This window comes from Hylobates moloch, unplaced genomic scaffold (genome assembly GCF_009828535.3).
Source record: "Hylobates moloch isolate HMO894 unplaced genomic scaffold, HMol_V3 SCAFFOLD_36, whole genome shotgun sequence".
Classification (NCBI taxonomy): domain Eukaryota; kingdom Metazoa; phylum Chordata; class Mammalia; order Primates; family Hylobatidae; genus Hylobates; species Hylobates moloch.
In genome coordinates, this window is record NW_026652311.1 from 2,389,857 (window position 1) to 2,399,902 (window position 10,046).

General features: G+C 37.0%; 1 long non-coding RNA gene across 1 annotated transcript; it reads right to left on the reverse strand.

Annotated features, from left to right (window-relative positions):
• Positions 1-644: 644 nt before the first annotated feature.
• On the reverse strand, positions 645-8,717 carry LOC131382515 (uncharacterized). Its single transcript, XR_009212061.1, has 3 exons — positions 8,661-8,717; positions 1,267-1,311; positions 645-697 (listed from the first exon to the last, which is right to left on the reverse strand). It is a non-coding gene; the product is annotated as an uncharacterized LOC131382515 (long non-coding RNA).
• Between the last annotated feature and the right edge of the window lie 1,329 nt (positions 8,718-10,046).

Here is a 10,046-nt window from a genome sequence, read left to right on the forward strand (position 1 = left end):
TCCCACTTGTCGCAATTTTAGGCATACATCTATTACTCTTAAGTGATAACTGATAACTCTTAAAATCAGCTTACCTAGAGGATAACTGGTACTGATTGATGGACTGTGGAGGCAACCAAGTTTCACTTATGAGAAGAACAGATATCATTATGTCATTCCATTATGATCGCCCTCCCCCATTTTAAAATAAAATATCCAAAGAAAAAGAGACAAGGATTATAAATAATTATGGTAGAAGGAGCCATCCATTATTTTCAGAAGTTCCTGGTCTGGATGGATTAACAGACTAGACAAACATAAATGACTCTATGTATTGAATAACACAATTGTTGTACCAGTTTTATGTTATAGTTGTTAAAGTACAAGTGATGAACTCAGACAGTCCAGTTCAAAATCTTGTTCTGCCATGCTCTAGCTATGTGGTTCTGGACAAGTGTTTAAGCTCTTTAAGCATCAATTTTCTCATCTGTTTAATGGGGAAAAGAGTACACATGTTAAATTTTTTTTTTTTTTTTTTTTTTGGTGAGGATTAAATGAGCTAATGCTCATGCAAAGTGCTTAGTACATAATAAGTGCTCAACTAATGTAAGTTATTTTGGCTAGATGTAAGCTCATGGATAACAGAGCCCTTAATTAATAAAGCGGCTGAGGGTAGAGCGGTGATCTCAGTCAGGTGGCATAGGTCAAGGAGCACATCCTGTAGAAGAGAAGAGAAAATTTGACTTTGTTTTTGAAGTGCCAGTGAATATTCATTGATGAAGAAAGGAGAAGGAATATTTCAGGCACTGGAGCTGGCATGCAACTAAAAACAGACATGCTTGTGAGACTGCATAAATCATGCTGATTGGAGTTTGGAAATAGATTTACTTGGCCAGAGGTAGATTTGTACAGGAAAGCAAGAAAGGATGGAGTTGATTACATAAATGGCCAGATGTATGTTAGCTTACATTTAAAAAATCTCTTTGGCAATAGAGAGCTTTTGTATCTTTAAACAAAAGAATAAGATTATAAAACAAATATTTGTCAAAGTGATTTCAGCAGCAGTTTCTGGGTTGGGTAGGGAGACAATGGCATCTATGAAGGGTGTTGATAATCCAGGTACTGCCGACGTAGTTCCAGGAAATGTCCACGGAATTGGAAAGCAAGAGTGTAATTCCGAGAGGTAGTTTGTATGCAGGAATAATACAGATTGGTAATAGACTCAAGGTGGGAACTCAAATAGAGTAGTTGATAATAATACTTTAACTTATTACCTTATCTGCTTACCTGTTATATAAATAGAACCTCCCATTTCACCACATAACATTCATGCTGGAAATGGAGGGAGAGACACAATTTGTTTAAAAACTTCATCAGGGATTCTACAATGATGATATCAAAGTTCCAGATTTTGGTTGCTCCAAAGGAACCTTGTTATTGAGGGACTGGAGGGAGATAAATTACTCTGCATGAGCAAATTACATATGTGTGTATATATTTATTAAAATATATATTTTGCTCCTGATTAAGTTGTTTTAGGAGGGGGATGTGAGAAAGGCAGAGGAGACAGAGAATAGCCAAAAATTTTAATGAATGGAGATGTCATATATTACATGTGAGTTTTTGTGTAGTGCTGTTTTATATATATATAGTCTGTCTCAATTTACGACATATACATATTCAGTATTCCCAGCCACTCAGACACCAATGTCATGCCACCAGGGGTGAGTGTTTTAATTTGTGTGTTTGTAAATTATGGAGGTTGATGTAGTGTGGAGGATAACTTAGGCTTAGGAAGGAAAGATGATCCTTAGGCTGAACTAACTGTGCAGAGACTGGAGCTGGGAGGGAGAGGTGTTCATGATAATATAATTCTGGGAATCTGCAGAAATCCCGGGGATGACATGAGTTTCCTGCAAGTCATTTGATGTGGACTTCAGCTTGTTACTGTGACTTTCAGGGACAAACTGACAGGCTGAATTTTTATAGGGATAAAGTCATCTTTACATTCTTACTTTTGTAGGGATAAGCGGTGCCTAAATATGTCTGCTGCTTTTAGTATTATGTGCCCAAAGAGCCCCTTCCAATCTCCTCTTTGGCTAAGCTGCTCTCAATGGCTTCCTGATGCTGCTGCCCAGAAAGGTGCCTCAGAGGAGTTAATTTGCCAGCCAGACTGGTTTGGCTCCTCTCAGCCTTTTCACAGACACTGAAACATCGCGCTGTGCATGCCTGTGTCCTTCTGACTTATCCTAAGGACGGAAAGTCTCCTTCTCCCACTCATTTGTCAATAAAGATGGTAGTTAGAGATGATTTTTTTTTATTATTGTACTTTAAGTTTTAGGGTACATGTGCACAATGTGCAGGTTTGTTACATATGTATCCATGTGCCATGTTGGTGTGCTGCTCCCATTAACTTGTCATTTAGCATTAGGTGTATAGAGATGATCTTTTTACGTCAGAGTAACATTTAGAAATTTTACATACTTAACATCTGCACCCAGAATTGCTGGGAAGATCTGAGGCACTAGATATTTTCTGCAAATGCTCCTTTACTTATGATGGGGTCACTTTCTGATAAACCTATCCTAAGTGGAAAATACTGAAAATTGAGACACACTAGACAAGGCTATAGTTCTGGCTGGCAACCCTGGGCAAGTTATTTCTCCTCTCGAAGCTTCTAATGTTCAGCTGAAAGACATGGATAACCAAGCCCACCTTATACGGTCATTGTAAGTTTTAAAAGGGAGAACAAAGGCAAAGCCCTCATCATACAGGGCTTGATGCTCAACAATAAGGGAGGGATGTGGGCCCTGACTCTGAGACAGTGGTGGCAGCTTCCAGATTCACCTGGGTGGTGCACTGGTTCAGGCGGAGCACCAGACTGTTATGGACTGAATTGTATCTTCCAAAATTCATATGTTTAAGCTCTAATCCAATGTGACTGGTGTCCTCATAAGAAAAGGAAATATGAGCAGACAGAAAGACACCAGAGACTTACACACACACACGCACACACAAAAGGACATGAAGACGCAGGGAGAAGGTGGACATCTGCAAGCGAAGGAGACAGGTCTTAAGAGAAACCAAAGCTGCCAACACCCTAATTTTAGAATTCCAGCCTCCAGAACTGTGAGAAAATAAATTTCTGTTGTTTTTTTAAAAAGAGAAAATATTTTAAGTTGAATGTGTGTTCTTGACTTACAGTATTTTCAACTTATGATGGGTTTATTTGTACACACCCCCATTGTATGACATAGCTCCATACACCTGTACATTGAGGAGCATACTGAAAATATACCTGTTTCACATCATGATAAAGTTGAAAAATTGCTATCCACTTGGAGTCATCTCTTGGTCTTTATCTCATGTTTGTTCTTTTTTTTTTTTGGTTATAATGCAATTCTTAAATTAAATGTCACAAAGCACAAGCCAAATAAATATGTCACCTGACTTTTTTGCTATTATTATTATACTTAAATATTTTTCTGCTTCATAGCAGAATATTTTGCTGTTGAAATGAAATGAGAAAGGATAGAATTGATTAGATAAATGACCAGATGTATGTTAGCTTACATAAAAAAATCTATTTGGCAATAGGGAGCTTTTTTGCCTTTAAACTAAAGAATGAAATTATAGAACAAATATTTGTGAAAGCGAAATGAGGGTTGTGGGTGGGAAGTTAGGTGAAAAGAAAATAGGGAGAATTGTGTAGGTATGTTGCTGGTAACAGGATTAGGAGCAGATCCCTTGGGCTGGAATCCCTGCTCTTCCACTTTCTAGCCGGTAACCTTAAATAAGTTAAACTCCCTACTTTTTAAACTCATGTAAAATGGAGTTCATAATAGTTCCTACCTCATAGGTATAAGATAATTCATGTAAAACTCCTAGAATAGTCCTTGATACCTAATGAGTGCTTGGTTAGCTATTTATTATTATGATGATTATTATAACATTATTATTTACAAGAAAAATCAATCAACTGAAAAAATCAATCTCATTATTTCATTGGTTTCATCTTGTTTTTGACTCAAAGTGACACTTTTTTATTTGATTATTTATGATAGTCAATACATTTGCTTTCATATGACTTATGGCTCTGTTCAAATGCAAATTCATATTTAAAAGCCTAAACATTTGATACAAGTATAGATATGCCAAGAATGTTCTGTTGAACTTGCAGAAAGCACCAAAAAATAGAACCTCTTTAATAATTTCAGCATGATTAGAAAGAATGTAGTCTCCCTAAGTGGGACTACTGTGAAGGAGATAACATTCATTTGAAAATGTAGGTTCTGTTTGTTTGTTCACAACAAATTCATTCATAATACTGTAATAGAAAAATGGCTCTCCAAAGATGTTCACATCTTAATTCCCGGAACCTGTGAACTGTTAAATTACGTGGCAAGGAGGAATTAAAGTTGCTAATCGGCTGACTTTGAGACGGGTAGATTATCCTGGATTATCTAGGTGGGCTTAATGTAATCGTAGGCTCCTTATAGGTTAAAGATGGAAGGAGAGTCAGTGTCAGAGTGGTGCAGTGTGTGAAGTTTATCCACCCATTGCTGGCTTTAAAGATGAGAGGGGCCCAGGAGCTAAATTTGTGGGCAGCCTCCAGAAGCTAGAAAGGTAAGGAAACAGATTTTCCTCTAGAAAGAACCTCTAGAGCCTCCAGGAAGAACACAGCTCTGCTGCCACCTTGACTTTAGCCAATGAGATCCATTTCAGACTTCTGATTTCTAGAACTGTTAAATAATGAATCTGTGTTGTTTTAAGCCACCACGTTTTTGGTAATTTGTTATAGCAGCAACAGGAAACTAATACAATGTCTTACTTTGTCATGTTTCATACCATGGGTTAAGTTTAAAACTATAGTTTTTTTGTTTGTGTTTTTTAAAAAATTTTATTATTATTATACTTTAAGTTTTAGGGTACATGTGCACAACGTGCAGGTTTGTTACATATGTATACATGTGCCATGTTGGTGTGCTGCACCCATTAACTCGTCATTTAGCATTAGGTATATCTCCTAATGCTATCTCTCCCCCCTCCCCCTACCCCACAACAGTCCCCGGTGTGTGATGTTCCCCTTGCTGTGTCCATGTGTTCTCATTGTTAGGATACTCAGAAGTAGGATAAAGATCACTTTCAGAAAGGAGTACACCAAAAAAATTCCCACCCAAAGTGTCAATGTCACTAAAGGAATATTCTCTGCTATTTAAGTGGAAAAGTGATTTCCCTTTCCATTTCGTCAGGCAGAGATTATTATACATTTTGAAGCACATGTTGGAGCTTGGAAGAAGAATGAAGGGTAAATAAGGGTCTTGTGCTATGGACAAAGCAAATTATGGAAGAGAATCTTACCTTGGGCAGAATGGCTGTGTTTGTGGAAAGTTTGAAGAGATTAAACTGATGAAACTTCTATTTATAGAACTATTCTGATTGTTTCTGTTTTCCCCAGGCTACTGGAGGTAAATACATATGCTATTCATTGACGAATATGTTTTATTTTTCTGTCAAAATATATGTGATAGAGTATCTGCAACTTTTGCATATATTAAAGCTACAAAGAGAACAAAGGGACAACTTAAAAAGATGATAGTGTGTAAGTTGGCATGAGCTAAGGAAGTTTATGTGCTAAAATGATTATTTGGCAGCATAATTTTGTGAAAGGGGGCATGACATATATAGGACATGCAAGATGAAGCTCAAAACTGAAAGGAGCATATTCTCAAAATGGATCACAGGGAAGGATTCAAACAAGAGAATCTCAATAGAATTATTACAGCCAAAAGAGGCAAAGAAAATGAAGAGGCTAGCTGAGCTAATTCTAACTGAAGGAATTAAAAGGAATAAGCATGCTCATTTATAATTTTATCATGGAAAAATAAATACAAGTGGGAGAATGGCCCATCAATAAATGAGGAGGGAGGAGAAATCAATGTTAGTTGTAAAATGTCTGAGCTATTGAACTGCTGTTTTCAAGTCAGTCTTTATAAAGAAATAGGGGTCTAGATAATTAGGAAGTAATTAAGGACCAACCGATTTTCAGGCACTATTGATGATAAATAAGTAAATAATTACCACTTGCATTAACAAAATGTGTGCGTATGTAGAAGAAATGCATTCTATATAAATGTCCTCGTTTTGATGGTAATTATTGTACCACTTGTTTAACTAGCCAATGGGTGGGGAAAAATAACCCACCTCCAGACATGCACAATTAAATAGATGCAATGATTTGGCCAGAGGAAAAAGACCAAGGTATGAGCTTTTCAGGCTGAAATTAAAATAATCTGCTATCAGCTTATCTAAACAAATTAAATAACAAAACACACACAGCAAACAATGCTACAGTAAAATAATTTAGTCTGGAGTTGCCAGGTGTGGGATTAGGAGCTGTACAATGCAAAGTATCTTTCTTAGTTGTCCAGTGAGCCTGGACCACCCAAAAGACTGATTTTACAATTTTTACAAGTGCCACATAACTGGGAGATTTACATCTCTCAGAACTAAAATTTTATGGAAAATTGTAAACTTTCCAGTTTGTGCTACATAATGTGGACCTAGGTATGAGCTGGCTATATAGTCTGAATTGGATAAACATGTCTCCTACACTTTTTAAACATGGATGAATTGATGCAAGAATGGAGGTTTTTTTTTTTTTTTTTTTTTTGGTAATTCAGAGGTAGTACAGAGTGGCAAAGAACAAAAGATTTTCAGTCAGACAGACCTAGTTCAGAATCTTGCCTCAAACTCATGCAATGAGCACATGGACAAATGCTTTAACCTTTTTGAGGGATGGTAATTATATTTACTACATATACTAGTATGAAGATAAAGTGAAATCGTAGATATACAGTTCTTGGCACAAAGAAGATAATAAATAAAACTTATTATCATAATAATACGGTAGAGTTAAGTATAACATGTGATATAAATGCTTGCTCAGAAGCTAGAGAATCCAGAATCTATTTTTGTTTTAATTTTGAATGACAAAGAACTTGTGAGATTGGTACTTGATAAATGGTAGCTATTAATGATATTTATTATTTAGCCCTGTTACCTTAGAAAAATTATAGTCTCATTTGACCTCATTTTCCACCTACATTAGGATTAACATATTTTTTGGCAGCATTTTGGTATTCTGAGCATTATTGGAGCACATGGTTCCTGAAGGCATTTGAGTTTACTTGGAGAGGTAAAACTAATATATAGGAAACAACTGGAGGTAATAGTGGGTCTAACTTACCACAAGTACTCCAGGAGTTCAGAGAGCAGAGAGGGTAGGGCATTGTAGTAACAGAAGGTATGGTGGCAAGGACAAAGTGGTGCTTACTCTGGGCCTTGAGGATTATTTAAGATTTGTACGGATGAAGAGATGATGATGAAGAGGCTGGAATGGTTTTTGGGTGGGAAACCAGCCTAAGCTGGTGTGAAAGTAGAAATGAATGCATCTAGTGATTACATCTCTGAAACATGGGGCATGTGATCTGGTATAAGATACGAGGATTGCATCAGAATATTTGAAATTGGGCTATTGGTCCACATATGAGGAGCAGTTAATAGATGTTGACTAGAAGGGAGTGTTAAAGTTGGATAAATAACTGGAGGACAAAGCAGAAAGCTGCTATCACTTGCAATAACTGCCTTTCTAAGGGTGTTGTGGCTTTAGATGAAATGAGATATTTGAATCCCTAAAGCAGTTTTCTTTTTGTGGGAGCTCTACAACCATCCATAGAAATTTCACTTTTCTTGTCTGAGTCCTCCACTAGTCTATGAGTCTCTCAAGGTAGGAAACAGGTTTCGTTTTTTTCCATATATGAGCACTTAACACGGTACCTGTCACATAATAACAAATGTGAAATATTTGTGGCATGAATGAAAGTTTCTGTATAGTTATAAACATGAAATAACGTTTTATTTTTCTTGTGCTCTGTCGCAGAGGCTGGAGTGCAGTGGCACAATGTTGGCTCACTGCAACCTCTGCCTCTGGGGTTCAAGCAATTCTCCTGCCTCAGCCTTCCAAGTAGCTGGGACTACAGGTGCGTTGCCACCATGCCCGGCTTATGTTTTGTATTTTTAGTAGAGATGGGATTTCACCGTGTTGGCCAGGTTGGTCTCGAACTCCTAACCTCAAACAATCTGCCTGCCTCAGCCTCCCAAAGTGCTGGGATTACAGGCGTGAGCCACTGCGCCTGGCCAAAGTAGCATTTAATATTTGTGTTTTATTACATTTACTTTAGTTTTACATTTTATCTACTTCTAAAAGTTTTTACAGTGGCTTGCACATTGAAATAGAATATCTGCTAAGAAACAGGTCATATTTCAGAAAGATAAAATTCCCCTCCTTTTAGGCACCAAGGCCAAACAGATTATAATATTCAGGGAAGACAATTTGGATTTGGTTTCTGGCAGCTGTAACATAAAGAGAATCATATGTGCTTTCCTTTTCTGATATGCAGTCTACAACATTTAAGTACAGAGAAAGAGTTTTCTCTGGAAACAAACTTGAGGAGGAAGTGATCACATGGGACCTTGTAATATTTCAATTAAACATTCCTATATAGGGAAGTATGTTCAATTAGATGTGAGTGAGCATAAAATAGGCTCTAGAGAGAATTTGGCACTGAAACCAACCCCATTTCTTCTGGCTTTCCAGATGGTTCAGGGATGAAATTTACCTCATTGTTGTAGTTGTTGTTGTTGTTGTTCTTAAATTTTGGAACTGCTGTGCATCTGGAAAAAATAACCAGGAATTCAATTGTTTAAAAAGTAAAGATATTTAGGTACAGATAAAGAATGGGGCTCACTTAAATGATTTTTCTTTGAAACATGGTAACATGGTAAATAACCTAGAGAATAGCATTAAACACTTTGCAGAATCGTGGGTTATAAATCTGTAACAACACTTTGATTAATTTGGAATCTTCATGAGCAGAGATGAAGAAAATAGTCCTTGAGTTGATTTCCACATTATGCTGATTTTGTGATCATCTGTGTACCAAGAGACCACCCAATTTATCTCTGTTGTAACTAATACCAGATTTTTGTCCTGGGTTTGAAATCTCTGGCTATGACATGCAACATATTTAAAAAATCTGTTTGATTGATAGTTTAATCATTGTTCCCCATTACATCAGCAGCCAGGCCTACTATTCCAAGTTTGAAGGATTGTTGTGCCTCTGTCCCTGTGTCACATAAAGTACTTGTGGCTTGCCAATGGTAGATCTGATTGCAGCTTTATAGAATTCAGACATAGCTGAAAGTTTAAATGTTATGTTTATGTTTTAGATAGCACATGATTTCTATTCCTCCTGTTATAAAGTAAAATCAACTTTCCAGTTGTTTTTATCATGTGCTCTTGTGTCTTCTTTCTTCCATATTTATATGAGTATAAAAATTTTATACTTTTGAAAAATTATTGGGAAAAGCCAGTTGCCACTTGATCTTTTTGAACCTAAGTAGGCAAACATACAACCAAGTTTTCATATGGTGTAGTTGTAAGTTCTTCCTGTTGGTCAGTGTCATTATTCTGGGGTTTCTATGTGATTTAACAGTCAAGTAAATCAGCACAGCTTTAGAGGCTGAAAGAAATTCAACCAGGCCTAAAAAAATGCCTATATCTAAGTATAACATTTAATTGAACTTGGCATTGTCATTCATCTACTGATGGTATACTCTGTTGCCCAGACGAAATTAAGTAGGTAAAATCTGTCTGCAGGGATTCTGCTTCATAGGCATTCTCTATGATTTCTCTACTCGTTTTATGGCATTTTTAGGTTTTCTTGTGGTTAGCTTTGTGTCCCCACCCAAATCTCATCTTGAATTGTAATCCCCAGAATCCCCATGTGTCAAGCGAGAGACCAGGTAGAGGTAATTGAACCATGTCGACGGTTTCCCCCATGCTGTTCTTGTGATAGTGAGTGAGTTCTCACGAGATCTGACAGTTTTATAAGAGGCTCTCTGCCACTTTGCTTAGCACTTCTCCTTCTTTCTGCCTTGTCAAGAAGGTGCCTTGCATCCTCTTTGTCTTCTGCCATGATTGTCAGTTTCCTGAGGCCTCTCCA